At 36.1% G+C, this 17753-nt stretch overlaps 1 long non-coding RNA gene across 26 annotated transcripts in view; it reads left to right on the top strand.

Annotated features, from left to right (window-relative positions):
• The window catches only part of LOC127873506 (uncharacterized), a 39934-nt gene extending 25134 nt beyond the window's left edge, over positions 1-14800 (top strand). For 4 of the 26 annotated variants that reach the window (XR_008046207.1, XR_008046208.1, XR_008046198.1 and 1 more), the window contains 7 exons: positions 3810-3871; positions 5921-5982; positions 8023-8084; positions 10124-10185; positions 11862-11983; positions 12696-12757; positions 13654-14800. This is a non-coding gene — a long non-coding RNA (uncharacterized LOC127873506). The remainder of the gene's footprint in view (positions 1-3809; positions 3872-5920; positions 5983-8022; positions 8085-10123; positions 10186-11861; positions 11984-12695; positions 12758-13653) is intronic. The other 22 variants (XR_008046210.1, XR_008046202.1, XR_008046192.1 and 19 more) reach the window with 9 other exon arrangements.
• The last annotated feature ends 2953 nt before the right edge of the window (positions 14801-17753 follow it).

The raw sequence follows: 17753 nt of genomic DNA, 5'->3' as shown, positions 1-17753 counted from the left end.
TTATTTTGTGCCCAAATATGAAATTTTGTATTCTCTTTAACCTCTTAATGAAAGCTGGCAGTGAATATGACCATCTTCTTCAGTTTAAAGACACCCATGACATTATATGCTAGAATATATAATTGGCAGCTGGTAAACAAATTTGCTCCGAGCAACAAGGCGGCTTTTCAAGATTTTCACACTTTTATTGGTGCGAAACAACAAGTTATTGGAAGCTTATGGATTTCTACACTTCAAAGTATCTTTGATCTCTCATTTTCACCAATTTGCTTATTGTCTGTGATGAATTGGATTTTTTTTTTTTGTGGAAATTGACATTTTTGGGGTGATTTAAAAAAAAAGAACAAAAAAGGCATTATCAAATTGCTTTGAGTGAACAATATCTAACAAATTCATTCTTTCCCCACCACCCCGCATAAGCCCCCACGTGCCTGTCCATTTGGTTTGTTTTGGTATTTTGTTGCATATTATTGAAACACAACAACTTTAAAAATCTTAAAGGGACATTTAAGCTTTAACAGGCCAAAAATTGCCTTCTTCGGACCGAAAACACCCGCGTGTGAAAAATATGATATAAAAATGGCAAAATGGGCAGATAATCCAGCCAAACTTAATATTTTGCTGCAATATGCATAGGAAGATAATAATATGCAAGAAAAAACACATTTAAATCAGAAAAAAATTTCTCCTTTAGGTTCAATATACTAAAATATTTTGGAGTGCAATGTGCTATACTCTCTAAAAACATGAACATCATTTATAAGAAGACACAATTCTCTGTAGGGGCACTTGCCATGGCTTTATTTTTAGAATGTTCTTTGTGCATGTGGTAGGGAAAACATTGATGTTTAACAGAAATGCACTCTTTTGCTTGAAGGTTGGAGACTACATGAGACTTTGACAGATGGCGGGAAACCCTTCTCAACACTGGTACGAAGCCGGATAATAGATGGCCATAAAACGTGACCGCTGATTCGCGTCGAATTCTTTTTGCAATACGTATGACCCCCCATTTTTATTGTTTAAATCATTGCAGCTTGGGAATGCTCTTTAAGAAAAAGGTATGGTTATGGGATTGTCTATGCGCAAAAGTTTGACTTTATTTTTTTTTAAAGTTTATTGCTTTCACATTGAATTTGTTGTAGGAAATCTTTTAGTATATTGTGACCTAAACTAACTTTAGGTAAAAATGAAATATCATCTGCAAGTGCAAAATATGACTGTGAAAGCTGATTTTTTCATTTCTTAGCAAAAGAGAAGAATATAAGTGCATTAATGCATGATTCAGATTATTGACCTTGAATAGTCGTTTTTCAAGTTGACCCCCACCCTTATATAGCCGAATAAGGCTAAATTGCTTTCCGACTTAAATTCAAAGGCATTCTGGTTGACCGTGTAGCGTTAATGTGCAACATGAAGTCAGAATTCAACGCCAGGGACTCCGTGATCCAGTAACGCAACAATAGCTGTGCGTAAAGCATGAACATTCAACAGAGCCCCATTTCAACCATTTTTCACGACATGAAATGGCGGACATTTTTACAGTTTGGACAGTGCAGCAGCAGACGCTTAACTGAGCCAGCTCATATTTAGTTCAATCATAACATAACAAGCTTTATCACTGCTATTATTCATAGAAATACACATAAAATACATAAATGCATTTTCTTTTTTCATTTATACCTATTTTTATTGGGTTATTTTGACCTTTTAGGTAGGGAAATGTCTGGGACTTAGCCGAGGGCAACTGGAGAAGGGTTGTTGATTGCAAAACAGGTAATAATACTAAATTATATCATTACCCAAGCAAATAAGCATAGTTATGAATGTTTAAGGTGTAAAATACTGTCATAATATGGTTTGTGGTCACTCAAATCCTTGCTGTCGTGCAATTCCCCGGCAGTTTGTATTGATAGCTCCGTGTCCGACAAGTAAGCTCGTGCTTTGTTGGCAGCAGAAGTTTGCACTTAACAGGTTTATCCTTGCTGCTAAGCATGTATGCAGTACATCTGAGTTGATATGCTACTTGCAACCCTACAATTAGCTTGTGTTTGGTATTGTTCCTCACAATATGCTTACAGTCATGGTCCCGACTTGAAAGGATGTGGCGTCCGACTTAAACATAGGATTGTTGTAGCAAGTGCCCCCTTCATCATTTACCTTAGAGGGATCTTTTCTGCCAAAATTTGGCATTTCAGCAACCAGTTTTGTTTTTTATTTGGTACATGCTCTCTCATTCATGATTTAAAGGGAAGTAATTGACCTTATTCGCTTTCTTCGCATACAAGGTGACATGGATCAATGATATTGCTGTGTTGAGAATTCTTCGGGCAGCTGTGTCCCCAAAAGAAGTACCAGAAACCCCTTTCAGAAGCTTGCATTGATCTGAACTGCTTTCTGCCCCCTGTTACAACATGAAACCTCATTTCTAAGCTTATAATGCTTTCCTACATGTGTGTGTCTTGTTCATTTTAACCTTTCCTCCTTCCATTCTAAACCCCCAAAAATGAGCATTTTTGACTTGGCTCGGTTATGAAGCGCCATTTGGACCAGATTGCCACCATCAAAATAGTCAAAGTACTTATTTTGTGCCCAAAATATGAAATTTTTGTATTCTCTTTAACCTTTTAATGAGAGCTGGCAGTGAATATTGACCATCTTCTTCAGTTTAAAGACACCCATGACATTATATGCTAGAATATATAATTGGCAGCTGGTAAACAAATTGGCTCCGAGCAACAAGGCGCTTTCAAGATTTCACACTTTTATTGGTGCGAAACAACAAGTTATGGAAGCTTATGGATTTCTACACTTCAAAGTATCTTTGATCTCTCATTTTCACACCAATTTGCTTATTGTCTGTGATGAAATGGATTTTTTTTTGCTTTGAAATTGACATTTTTTGGGGTGATTTAAAAAAAAAAGAACAAAAAAGGCATTATCAAAATTGCTTTGAGTGAAAATATCTAAACAAATTCATTCTTTCCCCACCCCGCATAAGCCCCACGTGCCTGTCCATTTGGTTTGTTTTGGTATTTTGTTGCATATATTGAACACAACAACTTTAAATCTTAAGGGACATTTAAGCTTAACAGGCCAAAAATTGCCTTTTCGGACCGAAAACACCCGCGTGTGAAAATATGATATAAAATGGCAAAATGGGCAGATAATCCAGCCAAACTTAATATTTTGCTGCAATATGCATAGGAAGATAATAATATGCAAGAAAACACATTTAAATCAGAAATATTTCTCCTTTATAAAACTAACTTTAGGTAAAAATGAAATATCATCTGCAAGTGCAAAATATGACTGGATGAAAGCTGATTTTTTGGTCATTTCTTAGCAAAAGAGAGAATATAAGTGCATTAAATGCATGATTTCAGATTATTTGACCTTGAATAGTCGTTTTTTCAAGTTGACCCCCCACCCTTATATAGCCGAATAAGGGCTAAATTGCTTTCCGACTTAAATTCAAAGGCATTCTGGTTGACCGTGTAGCGTTAATGTGCAACATGAAGTCAGAATCAACGCCAGGGACTCCGTGATCCAGTAACGCAACAATAGCTTGTGCGTAAAGCATGAACATTCAAACAGAGCCCCCATTTCACCGACATGAATGGCGGACATTTTTACAGTTTGGACAGTGCAGCAGACGCTTAACTGAGCCAGCTTTCATATTTAGTTCAATCATGAACATAACAAGCTTTATCACTTGCTATTATTCATAGAAATACACATAAAATACATAAATGCATTTTCTTTTTTCATTTTATACCTATTTTTATTGGGTATTTTGACCTTTTTAGGTAGGGAAATGTCTGGGACTTAGCCGAGGGCAACTGGAGAAGGGTTGTTGATGGCAAAACAGGTAATAATACTAAATTATTATCATGTACACAAGCAAATAAGCATAGTTATGATGTTTAAGGTGTAAAATACTGTCATAATATTGGTTTGTGGTCACTCAAATCCTTGCCGTCGTGCAATTCCCCGTGCAGTTTGTATTGATAGCTCCGTGTCCTGACAAGTAAAGCTCGTGCTTTGTTGGCAGCAGAAGTTGGCACTTAACAGGTTTATCCTTGCTGCTAAGCATGTATGCAGTACATCTGAGTTGATATGGTATACTTGCAACCCTACAATTAGCTTGTGTTTGGTATTGTTTCCTCACAATATGCTTACAGTCATGGCCCGACTTGAAAGGATGTGGCGTCCGACTTAAACATAGGATTGTTTGTAGCAAGTGTCCCCTTCATCATTTACCTTAGAGGGATCTTTTTGCCAAGATTTGGCATTTCAGCAACCAGTTTTGTTTTTTATTTGGTACATGCTTCTCTCATTCAGTGATTTAAGGGAAGGATTGACCTTATTCGCTTGTCTTTGCATACAAAGGTGACATGGATCAATGATATTTGCTGTGTTGAGAATTCTGCGGGAAGCTGTGTCCCCAAAAGAAGTACCAGAAACCCTTTCAGGAAGCTTGCATTGATCTGAACTGCCCTTTCTGCCCCTGTTACAAACATGAAACCCTCATTTCTAAGCTTATAATGCTTTCCTACATGTGTGTGTCTTGTTCATTTTAACCTTTCCTTCCATTCTAAACCCCCAAAATGAGCATTTTTGACTTTGGCTCGGTTATGAAGCGCCATTTTGACCAGATTGCCACCATCAAAATAGTCAAAAGTACTTATTTTGTGCCCAAAATATGAAATTTTGTATTCTCTTTAACCTCTTAATGAGAGCTGGCAGTGAATATTGACCATCTTCTTCAGTTTAAAGACACCCATGACATTATATGCTAGAATATATAATTGGCAGCTGGTAAACAAATTGGCTCCGAGCAACAAGGCGCTTTCAAGATTTCACACTTTTATTGGTGCGAAACAACAAGTTATTGGAAGCTTATGGATTTCTACACTTCAAAGTATCTTTGATCTCTCATTTTCACCAATTTGCTTATTGTCTGTGATGAAATTGGATTTTTTTTTTGCTTTGAAATTGACATTTTTGGGGTGATTTAAAAAAAAAAAAGAACAAAAAAGGCATTATCAAAATTGCTTTGAGTGAAAATATCTAACAAATGCATTCTTTCCCCACCCCGCATAAGCCCCCACGTGCCTGTCCATTTGGTTTGTTTTGGTATTTTGTTGCATATATTGAACACAACAACTTTAAATCTTAAAGGGACATTTAAGCTTTAACAGGCCAAAAATTGCCTTCTTCGGACCGAAAACACCCGCGTGTGAAAATATGATATAAAATGGCAAAATGGGCAGATAATCCAGCCAAACTTAATATTTTGCTGCAATATGCATAGGAAGATAATAATATGCAAGAAAAACACATTTAAATCAGAAAATATTTCTCCTTTATAAACTAACTTTAGGTAAAAATGAAATATCATCTGCAAGTGCAAAATATGACTGTGAAAGCTGATTTTTGGTCATTTCTTAGCAAAAGAGAAGAATATAAGTGCATTAAATGCATGATTTCAGATTATTTGACCTTGAATAGTCGTTTTTCAAGTTGACCCCCCACCCTTATATAGCCGAATAAGGGCTAAATTGCTTTCCGACTTAAATTCAAAGGCATTCTGGTTGACCGTGTAGCGTTAATGTGCAACATGAAGTCAGAATTCAACGCCAGGGACTCCGTGATCCAGTAACACAACAATAGCTTGTGCGTAAAGCATGAACATTCAAACAGAGCCCCATTTCACCCGACATGAAATGGCGGACATTTTACAGTTTGGACAGTGCAGCAGACGCTTAACTGAGCCAGCTTTCATATTTAGTTCAATCATGAACATAACACAGCTTTATCACTTGCTATTATTCATAGAAATACACATAAAATACATAAATGCATTTTCTTTTTTTCATTTTATACCTATTTTTATTGGGTATTTTGACCTTTTTAGGTAGGGAAATGTCTGGGACTTAGCCGAGGGCAACTGGAGAAGGGTTGTTGATGGCAAAACAGGTAATAATACTAAATTATTATCATGTACACAAGCAAATAAGCATAGTTATGATGTTTAAGGTGTAAAATACTGTCATAATATGGTTTGTGGTCACTCAAATCCTTGCCGTCGTGCAATTCCCCGTGCAGTTTGTATTGATAGCTCCGTGTCCTGACAAGTAAAGCTCGTGCTTTGTTGGCAGCAGAAGTTGGCACTTAACAGGTTTATCCTTGCTCCTAAGCATGTATGCTGTACATCTGAGTTGATATGCTACTTGCAACCCTACAATTAGCTTGTGTTTGGTATTGTTTCCTCACAATATGCTTACAGTCATGGTCCCCGGCTTGAAAGGATGTGGCGTCCGACTTAAACATAGGATTGTTGTAGCAAGTGTCCCCTTCATCATTTACCTTAGAGGGATCTTTTTGCCAAAATTTGGCATTTCAGCAACCAGTTTTGTTTTTTATTTGGTACATGCTTCTCTCATTCAGTGATTTAAGGGAAGTATTGACCTTATTCGCTTGTCTTTGCATACAAAGGTGACATGGATCAATGATATTTGCTGTGTTGAGAATTCTGCGGGCAGCTGTGTCCCCAAAAGAAGTACCAGAAACCCCCTTTCAGGAAGCTTGCATTGATCTGAACTGCCTTTCTGCCCCTGTTACAACATGAAACCTCATTTCTAAGCTTATAATGCTTTCCTACATGTGTGTGTCTTGTTCATTTTAACCTTTCCTTCCATTCTAAACCCCCAAAATGAGCATTTTGACTTTGGCTCGGTTATGAAGCGCCATTTTGACCAGATTGCCACCATCAAAATAGTCAAAAGTACTTATTTTGTGCCCAAAATATGAAATTTTGTATTCTCTTTAACCTCTTAATGAGAGCTGGCAGTGAATATTGACCATCTTCTTCAGTTTAAAGACACCCATGACATTATATGCTAGAATATATAATTGGCAGCTGGTAAACAAATTGGCTCCGAGCAACAAGGCGCTTTCAAGATTTCACACTTTTATTGGTGCGAAACAACAAGTTATTGGAAGCTTATGGATTTCTACACTTCAAAGTATCTTTGATCTCTCATTTTCACCAATTTGCTTATTGTCTGTGATGAAATTGGATTTTTTTTTGCTTTGAAATTGACATTTTTGGGGTGATTTAAAAAAAAAAAAGAACAAAAAAGGCAATATCAAAATTGCTTTGAGTGAAAATATCTAACAAATTCATTCTTTCCCCACCCCGCATAAGCCCCACGTGCCTGTCCATTTGGTTTGTTTTGGTATTTTGTTGCATATATTGAACACAACAACTTTAAATCTTAAAGGGACATTTAAGCTTTAACAGGCCAAAAATTGCCTTCTTCGGACCGAAAACACCCGCGTGTGAAAATATGATATAAAATGGCAAAATGGGCAGATAATCCAGCCAAACTTAATATTTTGCTGCAATATGCATAGGAAGATAATAATATGCAAGAAAAACACATTTAAATCAGAAAAAATTTCTCCTTTATAAACTAACTTTAGGTAAAAATGAAATATCATCTGCAAGTGCAAAATATGACTGTGAAAGCTGATTTTGGTCATTTCTTAGCAAAAGAGAAGAATATAAGTGCATTAAATGCATGATTTCAGATTATTTGACCTTGAATAGTCGTTTTTTCAAGTTGACCCCCACCCTTATATAGCCGAATAAGGGCTAAATTGCTTTCCGACTTAAATTCAAAGGCATTCTGGTTGACCGTGTAGCGTTAATGTGCAACATGAAGTCAGAATTCAACGCCAGGGACTCCGTGATCCAGTAACGCAACAATAGCTTGTGCGTAAAGCATGAACATTCAAACAGAGCCCCATTTCACCGACATGAAATGGCGGACATTTTTACAGTTTGGACAGTGCAGCAGACGCTTAACTGAGCCAGCTTTCATATTTAGTTCAATCATGAACATAACAAGCTTTATCACTTGCTATTATTCATAGAAATACACATAAAATACATAAATGCATTTTCTTTTTTCATTTTATACCTATTTTTATTGGGTATTTTGACCTTTTTAGGTAGGGAAATGTCTGGGACTTAGCCGAGGGCAACTGGAGAAGGGTTGTTGATGGCAAAACAGGTAATAATACTAAATTATTATCATGTACACAAGCAAATAAGCATAGTTATGATGTTTAAGGTGTAAAATACTGTCATAATATGGTTTGTGGTCACTCAAATCCTTGCCGTCGTGCAATTCCCCGTGCAGTTTGTATTGATAGCTCCGTGTCCTGACAAGTAAAGCTCGTGCTTTGTTGGCAGCAGAAGTTGGCACTTAACAGGTTTATCCTTGCTCCTAAGCATGTATGCAGTACATCTGAGTTGATATGCTACTTGCAACCCTACAATTAGCTTGTGTTTGGTATTGTTTCCTCACAATATGCTTACAGTCATGGTCCCGACTTGAAAGGATGTGGCGTCCGACTTAAACATAGGATTGTTGTAGCAAGTGTCCCCTTCATCATTTACCTTAGAGGGATCTTTTTGCCAAAATTTGGCATTTCAGCAACCAGTTTTGTTTTTTATTTGGTACATGCTTCTCTCATTCAGTGATTTAAGGGAAGTATTGACCTTATTCGCTTGTCTTTGCATACAAAGGTGACATGGATCAATGATATTTGCTGTGTTGAGAATTCTGCGGGCAGCTGTGTCCCCAAAAGAAGTACCAGAAACCCCTTTCAGGAAGCTTGCATTGATCTGAACTGCCTTTCTGCCCCTGTTACAACATGAAACCTCATTTCTAAGCTTATAATGCTTTCCTACATGTGTGTGTCTTGTTCATTTTAACCTTTCCTTCCATTCTAAACCCCCAAAATGAGCATTTTTGACTTTGGCTCGGTTATGAAGCGCCATTTTGACCAGATTGCCACCATCAAAATAGTCAAAAGTACTTATTTTGTGCCCAAAATATGAAATTTTGTATTCTCTTTAACCTCTTAATGAGAGCTGGCAGTGAATATTGACCATCTTCTTCAGTTTAAAGACACCCATGACATTATATGCTAGAATATATAATTGGCAGCTGGTAAACAAATTGGCTCCGAGCAACAAGGCGCTTTCAAGATTTCACACTTTTATTGGTGCGAAACAACAAGTTATTGGAAGCTTATGGATTTCTACACTTCAAAGTATCTTTGATCTCTCATTTTCACCAATTTGCTTATTGTCTGTGATGAAATTGGATTTTTTTTTGCTTTGAAATTGACATTTTTGGGGTGATTTAAAAAAAAAAAGAACAAAAAAGGCATTATCAAAATTGCTTTGAGTGAAAATATCTAACAAATTCATTCTTTCCCCACCCCGCATAAGCCCCACGTGCCTGTCCATTTGGTTTGTTTTGGTATTTTGTTGCATATATTGAACACAACAACTTTAAATCTTAAAGGGACATTTAAGCTTTAACAGGCCAAAAATTGCCTTCTTCGGACCGAAAACACCCGCGTGTGAAAATATGATATAAAATGGCAAAATGGGCAGATAATCCAGCCAAACTTAATATTTTGCTGCAATATGCATAGGAAGATAATAATATGCAAGAAAAACACATTTAAATCAGAAAAAATTTCTCCTTTATAAACTAACTTTAGGTAAAAATGAAATATCATCTGCAAGTGCAAAATATGACTGTGAAAGCTGATTTTTGGTCATTTCTTAGCAAAAGAGAAGAATATAAGTGCATTAAATGCATGATTTCAGATTATTTGACCTTGAATAGTCGTTTTTCAAGTTGACCCCCACCCTTATATAGCCGAATAAGGGCTAAATTGCTTTCCGACTTAAATTCAAAGGCATTCTGGTTGACCGTGTAGCGTTAATGTGCAACATGAAGTCAGAATTCAACGCCAGGGGACTCCGTGATCCAGTAACGCAACAATAGCTTGTGCGTAAAGCATGAACATTCAAACAGAGCCCCATTTCACCGACATGAAATGGCGGACATTTTTACAGTTTGGACAGTGCAGCAGACGCTTAACTGAGCCAGCTTTCATATTTAGTTCAATCATGAACATAACAAGCTTTATCACTTGCTATTATTCATAGAAATACACATAAAATACATAAATGCATTTTCTTTTTTCATTTTATACCTATTTTTATTGGGTATTTTGACCTTTTTAGGTAGGGAAATGTCTGGGACTTAGCCGAGGGCAACTGGAGAAGGGTTGTTGATGGCAAAACAGGTAATAATACTAAATTATTATCATGTACACAAGCAAATAAGCATAGTTATGATGTTTAAGGTGTAAAATACTGTCATAATATGGTTTGTGGTCACTCAAATCCTTGCCGTCGTGCAATTCCCCGTGCAGTTTGTATTGATAGCTCCGTGTCCTGACAAGTAAAGCTCGTGCTTTGTTGGCAGCAGAAGTTGGCACTTAACAGGTTTATCCTTGCTCCTAAGCATGTATGCTGTACATCTGAGTTGATATGCTACTTGCAACCCTACAATTAGCTTGTGTTTGGTATTGTTTCCTCACAATATGCTTACAGTCATGGTCCCGGCTTGAAAGGATGTGGCGTCCGACTTAAACATAGGATTGTTGTAGCAAGTGTCCCCTTCATCATTTACCTTAGAGGGATCTTTTTGCCAAAATTTGGCATTTCAGCAACCAGTTTTGTTTTTTATTTGGTACATGCTTCTCTCATTCAGTGATTTAAGGGAAGTATTGACCTTATTCGCTTGTCTTTGCATACAAAGGTGACATGGATCAATGATATTTGCTGTGTTGAGAATTCTGCGGGAAGCTGTGTCCCCAAAAGAAGTACCAGAAACCCCTTTCAGGAAGCTTGCATTGATCTGAACTGCCTTTCTGCCCCTGTTACAACATGAAACCTCATTTCTAAGCTTATAATGCTTTCCTACATGTGTGTGTCTTGTTCATTTTAACCTTTCCTTCCATTCTAAACCCCCAAAATGAGCATTTTTGACTTTGGCTCGGTTATGAAGCGCCATTTTGACCAGATTGCCACCATCAAAATAGTCAAAAGTACTTATTTTGTGCCCAAAATATGAAATTTTGTATTCTCTTTAACCTCTTAATGAGAGCTGGCAGTGAATATTGACCATCTTCTTCAGTTTAAAGACACCCATGACATTATATGCTAGAATATATAATTGGCAGCTGGTAAACAAATTGGCTCCGAGCAACAAGGCGCTTTCAAGATTTCACACTTTTATTGGTGCGAAACAACAAGTTATTGGAAGCTTATGGATTTCTACACTTCAAAGTATCTTTGATCTCTCATTTTCACCAATTTGCTTATTGTCTGTGATGAAATTGGATTTTTTTTTGCTTTGAAATTGACATTTTTGGGGTGATTTAAAAAAAAAAAGAACAAAAAAGGCAATATCAAAATTGCTTTGAGTGAAAATATCTAACAAATTCATTCTTTCCCCACCCCGCATAAGCCCCACGTGCCTGTCCATTTGGTTTGTTTTGGTATTTTGTTGCATATATTGAACACAACAACTTTAAATCTTAAAGGGACATTTAAGCTTTAACAGGCCAAAAATTGCCTTCTTCGGACTGAAAACACCCGCGTGTGAAAATATGATATAAAATGGCAAAATGGGCAGATAATCCAGCCAAACTTAATATTTTGCTGCAATATGCATAGGAAGATAATAATATGCAAGAAAAACACATTTAAATCAGAAAAAAATTCTCCTTTAGGTTACAATATACTAAAATATTTTGGAGTGCAATGCTATACTCTCTAAAAACATGAACATCATTTATAAGAAGACACAATTCTCTGTAGGGGCACTTGCCATGGCTTTATTTTAGAATGTTTCTTTGTGCATGTGGTAGGGAAAACATTGATGTTTAACAGAAATGCACTCTTTTGCTTGAAGGTTGGAGACTACATGAGACTTTGACAGATGGCGGGAAACCCTTCTCAACTGGTACGAAGCCGGATAATAGATGGCCATAAAACAGTGACCGCTGATTCGCGTCGAATTCTTTCTTGCATAACGTATGACCCCCCATTTTTTTTGTTTAAATCATTGCGGCTTGGAATGCTCTTTAAGAAAAGGTATGGTTATGGGGATGTCTATGCGCAAAAGTTTGACTTTATTTTTTGTTAAAGTTATTGCTTTCACATTGAATTTGTGTACGAAATCTTTTAGTATATTGTGACCTAAACTAACTTTAGGTAAAAATGAAATATCATCTGCAAGTGCAAAATATGACTGTGAAAGCTGATTTTTGGTCATTTCTTAGCAAAAGAGAAGAATATAAGTGCATTAAATGCATGATTTCAGATTATTTGACCTTGAATAGTCGTTTTTCAAGTTGACCCCCCACCCTTATATAGCCGAATAAGGGCTAAATTGCTTTCCGACTTAAATTCAAAGGCATTCTGGTTGACCGTGTAGCGTTAATGTGCAACATGAAGTCAGAATTCAACGCCAGGGACTCCGTGATCCAGTAACGCAACAATAGCTTGTGCATAAAGCATGAACATTCAAACAGAGCCCCATTTCACCGACATGAAATGGCGGACATTTTTACAGTTTGGACAGTGCAGCAGACGCTTAACTGAGCCAGCTTTCATATTTAGTTCAATCATGAACATAACAAGCTTTATCACTTGCTATTATTCATAGAAATACACATAAAATACATAAATGCATTTTCTTTTTTCATTTTATACCTATTTTTATTGGGTATTTTGACCTTTTTAGGTAGGGAAATGTCTGGGACTTAGCCGAGAGCAACTGGAGAAGGGTTGTTGATGGCAAAACAGGTAATAATACTAAATTATTATCATGTACACAAGCAAATAAGCATAGTTATGATGTTTAAGGTGTAAAATACTGTCATAATATGGTTTGTGGTCACTCAAATCCTTGCCGTCGTGCAATTCCCCGTGCAGTTTGTATTGATAGCTCCGTGTCCTGACAAGTAAAGCTCGTGCTTTGTTGGCAGCAGAAGTTGGCACTTAACAGGTTTATCCTTGCTCCTAAGCATGTATGCAGTACATCTGAGTTGATATGCTACTTGCAACCCTACAATTAGCTTGTGTTTGGTATTGTTTCCTCACAATATGCTTACAGTCATGGTCCCGACTTGAAAGGATGTGGCGTCCGACTTAAACATAGGATTGTTGTAGCAAGTGTCCCCTTCATCATTTACCTTAGAGGGATCTTTTTGCCAAAATTTGGCATTTCAGCAACCAGTTTTGTTATTTATTTGGTACATGCTTCTCTCATTCAGTGATTTAAGGGAAGTATTGACCTTATTCGCTTGTCTTTGCATACAAAGGTGACATGGATCAATGATATTTGCTGTGTTGAGAATTCTGCGGGCAGCTGTGTCCCCAAAAGAAGTACCAGAAACCCCTTTCAGGAAGCTTGCATTGATCTGAACTGCCTTTCTGCCCCTGTTACAACATGAAACCTCATTTTTAAGCTTATAATGCTTTCCTACATGTGTGTGTCTTGTTCATTTTAACCTTTCCTTCCATTCTAAACCCCCAAAATGAGCATTTTTGACTTTGGCTCGGTTATGAAGCGCCATTTTGACCAGATTGCCACCATCAAAATAGTCAAAAGTACTTATTTTGTGCCCAAAATATGAAATTTTGTATTCTCTTTAACCTCTTAATGAGAGCTGGCAGTGAATATTGACCATCTTCTTCAGTTTAAAGACACCCATGAACACATTCACAGTAAACGCCAGATTGTGCGTACTTGTGACGTTCCTGCTGGTACATGGTATAATCGCCCTGAAAACGCCATAGATTCACAAGCAAAGCCGTGTAAATGCCAAGGGCGAGGTATTGTCTTAGCAGACGCGCCAAGAACGTAGTGTGGACGCTTCAATGTCGCCATTGATCGGATCTGCTGACCTAAATTATCTTGTTCCGATGATCGACCGATAACAATCCGGTAGTAATAGTAGAGCAAAGTCCTTTTCAAGCACCCAAACAACCCCTGTCTGATGGACTCAATATAAACATGATTGACCAGGTTTAAATCATGATAGATTATGTTTAAAGAACCGTGGTTGACATTGAAATGACCATGCTTTTTCAATGTTCAAATGTTTTATTAGGGTGTATTGACGCTTTGATGACCATGGTTTTTAAACGCTAATTGTGTTTCATTGTCCTACACAATTACAATGGTCAACAATATTAAATAGACCGCATTGTTTATACTCTTTCTAGTCAACCATGGTTTAACCATAACTATTATGACAATTATGATTCATGTGTAATTCACCTGTTAATTACCATTATCAAACACGTTTCGCAGACCGCGTGGTGAAAAGCCGCCCTGGCACCATTGCAAACAATGGTTTGGCCATTATTCAAATGAATATGATTAATCGTTCATCATGCTATACATTTCTATGTTCAAACATAATTTATAGTCTGCTCTAGAGTCCTGGTCAATCGTGTTTTGATCATAATCATTAGACTAGGATTTATCACGATAACTTTAATGGTTATAAGCAATGTATCTTTTGTCATGTCAATAAACAAAACACAACAACAGAATTAAATTGACATTCGAAACGAATGCGGGTAAAGCGAATATTCTTTCACAGAGAAATAAGGTGCATTTATGTTGTTCCAAGATTCATAAAAATTGAGTATGGTTGTCCTTTTAAAAAATACGCATGTTATTCGTGCATTAACAAATATAATGTCTTATATTATCTAATAATGTTTGTTGCAAGCTGGCCATTTATAATAACATCTCTAGAAAATCAACATCTTATTAATTTTGCACCGAGAGTAACAAAATTTAAACTATTTGTAACGTCAACGAGTCATTGAATTTACAAAAGTTTACGTAAATCGGGTGTTAAATTAGTATTGTCGTATTAATTGAACGTGTTCATATTTTGCATCGATTGTTTTGCACTAAAGCCTGGAAGCAAAACCAATGATTATGATTATTTAGAAAAACATTTTTTTATGATTACTATTACTGTTAATATCTGCCTAAAAAAACGCTCTTGGTAGCATAAAAATAATAGTTCATGAAATATAATAGCGCTATTATAGTAAATTTTCTTCTTTTGTATACATTTGTTAAACATATTTATTCATGTTTCGATAATGGTTTTTCTACATTATAAATTCCAAGTGTTTCATAAGGATGATGATGATGATGATGATGATGATGATGATGATGATGATTATTACTATTACTGTTAAGTGATGACGTAAGAAAACGCTTCTGGGTGATCATGTGTATGAAGAAGAAGATGATGGTGGTGGGGATGACGATAAAGCTGATGCCGCTGCTGCTGATGATCAAGAGGAGGAGGTTACTGCGGCTGTTGCGGATGAAAGCGATAATGATGTTGCTGATGATGCGGATGAAAATAAAGATTATGACGATGATTATGATGATTTTGATCATACTGATGATAGTGTTATAATGCTGTTGCTGCTTCTTCTGCTGATCATGACGTTAATGATCAGAATGATGATCAGGAGTACGTTTACAATTTAAAACGAGAGCGCCGATGGCGCTGAAAGCATAGTTGCAAGATACAGGGAAGATGCTGCTGAAGTAAATGTTAAGGTCAAAATATACTAAATAGTTTCCTTATATGTTTCGATATAAAAGCGACAACTTCGAGCAAAAATAAATACAACATTTTGCACATAGAGACCCCCATAACCATACCTTTTCTTGACGGGCATTCTTAGCTTAATCGATTTAAGCAATAAAACAGATATTTCATGTTCAAACCAAAAAAGAATTCGACTCAAATAAAAAAAAAATCTAGTGGATTGTAACCTTTTGCAGTGCCATTTTTTACTTTAATCTCCAACTTTAGCCTATTTCAGGGATTTAGTAGTGACCACCTATGCTTACCTTCTCAATATCTCCAAACGATAAAACCAGAACAACAGTATAAAGTGTATAACATGCCTTCGAGGAAAATATGATGATTTGTTTAGAGAGTACAGCCTTCATGACTCGATTATTGAGTATATTGTAACCTTAACGATTGCTGACATCAAGAGTCGCCCCCCTTGTTACCAATATGTTCTATTTTTAGAAACGGGAATTCCAAATAGTGACGAATGTGAATGGTTACAAAATGACATAACTATGAAAATAAATACGTAGAATTACATTATTTCACGCATACCATTATGCAACCATCCGTTTTCTTTTCCGACTTGATACATTTACAGATTTCCATTTAATATTTTACAGACACAACACTCGTCCAGAATTCGCGCGAATCCATTAAATCCGATGCCACATTTAAACCGTTAGCTCTACTCGTAACGTTAATTTCTGGCTAAAAGTAAGTCATTTTAACTTCAATTAACACATCTCTATTATTTTCAAACTCTACTTCATCAAATCCATAGAAAGGCAGGTCAGAATCCATGTCATAAATCAGAAAACATTTGACCTCTCACAGAACAGTAAACAAAGGAAATAGAAATTAGGTGCGAGGTCACTATCAACAAGAACAGAATTGTTTTACGAACGAAATTTGTTTTAGTTTCTTTGAAGGTTTTTTCACGTAAAACGGTCTTAGAAAAATTCACTAAAAACGGTGTCAGCAATATTCTTGGAAGAAAACGTAAGAAAAACGTTTCAAAAAAAAAGAGTAAGAATTACCATAAACTAAATTAAAAAGATATTTCGTCTGATTTTTGATCAGGTAAGGCTTCAAAATGGACAACCATTCGATGTGTGTTTTCAAAATGTCGTATATACCTTAAGCATAGGTGCGTTGCACCTATGCTAAAAATTATGCTGTCCGGATTATGATAATTATGATGTCGCAATGAATCATTATCAGCTACCTTAACATCATAATTATCATCACCGTAATCCTCGACATCATAATTATTTGAGTGAGAGGATAGTTATTTATCAAATACATTCATCAAGTAGCATAACAAGATTGTTTAACATTGAACACGAAGCAACGTGTTAAACTCTTTATTACCGACCGGCACAATCAAATGAGTGTCTCGGCGCGTGCCTAAAGAATAACGACTATTATTATTACAAGTATTTGCTCTACACGTTAATGGGCGATTCGATAATTGAGACATTTTATTGTCTGTCAATCGTTGTGTTTACATTATTTAAATGTTTAGATTAAAACAACAATAACAAAAATAACAACATGTATTAGATTGAAATCAGAATGTATTAGGAGACAAGTAGCACTTTTATGAAGAGACCCTATGAAGAGATATTGATTTTGATCATCATGATGGTTTTGTTGATGCTGTTGATGCTGATGCTTCTGCTCATAATGATCATAAAGCTAAGAACAATGATCAGAAGTAAATAATAATAATTGTTTTTTTTAATAATCATTATGATAATTATGATGTTGCAAGAAATCATTATCAGCTTAATTAACTTCATAAACACCATCATCATTTTCCTCGCCATCATTATTATCTGTGTAAGAGGAGAGTTATTGATCAAAAACATGCATCAAGTAGCATTACAAGATTGTATTCACATTGAAAACAAAAGAGCGTTTTTATCTCTTTATTTAAAGCCGGCACAATCAAATCAGTTTCTAGAAAATTTAGTTAAAATAATATTAACATCCGCATATTAAACACTACTGCTAATATTTATTTTAACCGGAAATTTATACTTTTTCAACTCATCGACACGTGCCAAAAGACAGACAGACAGATAGACAGACAGACATTTTATTTGACTTGCACAATGTACATCGTCAACATCACAGGTGGTTAGAATTGATATATGTCAACATGTATATGC

The sequence above is a fragment of the Dreissena polymorpha genome, chromosome 3 (genome assembly GCF_020536995.1).
Source record: "Dreissena polymorpha isolate Duluth1 chromosome 3, UMN_Dpol_1.0, whole genome shotgun sequence".
NCBI lineage: Eukaryota > Metazoa > Mollusca > Bivalvia > Myida > Dreissenidae > Dreissena > Dreissena polymorpha.
The sequence above is the reverse complement of the archived record's forward strand: the minus strand, read 5'-3'. Positions and strand labels throughout refer to the sequence as shown.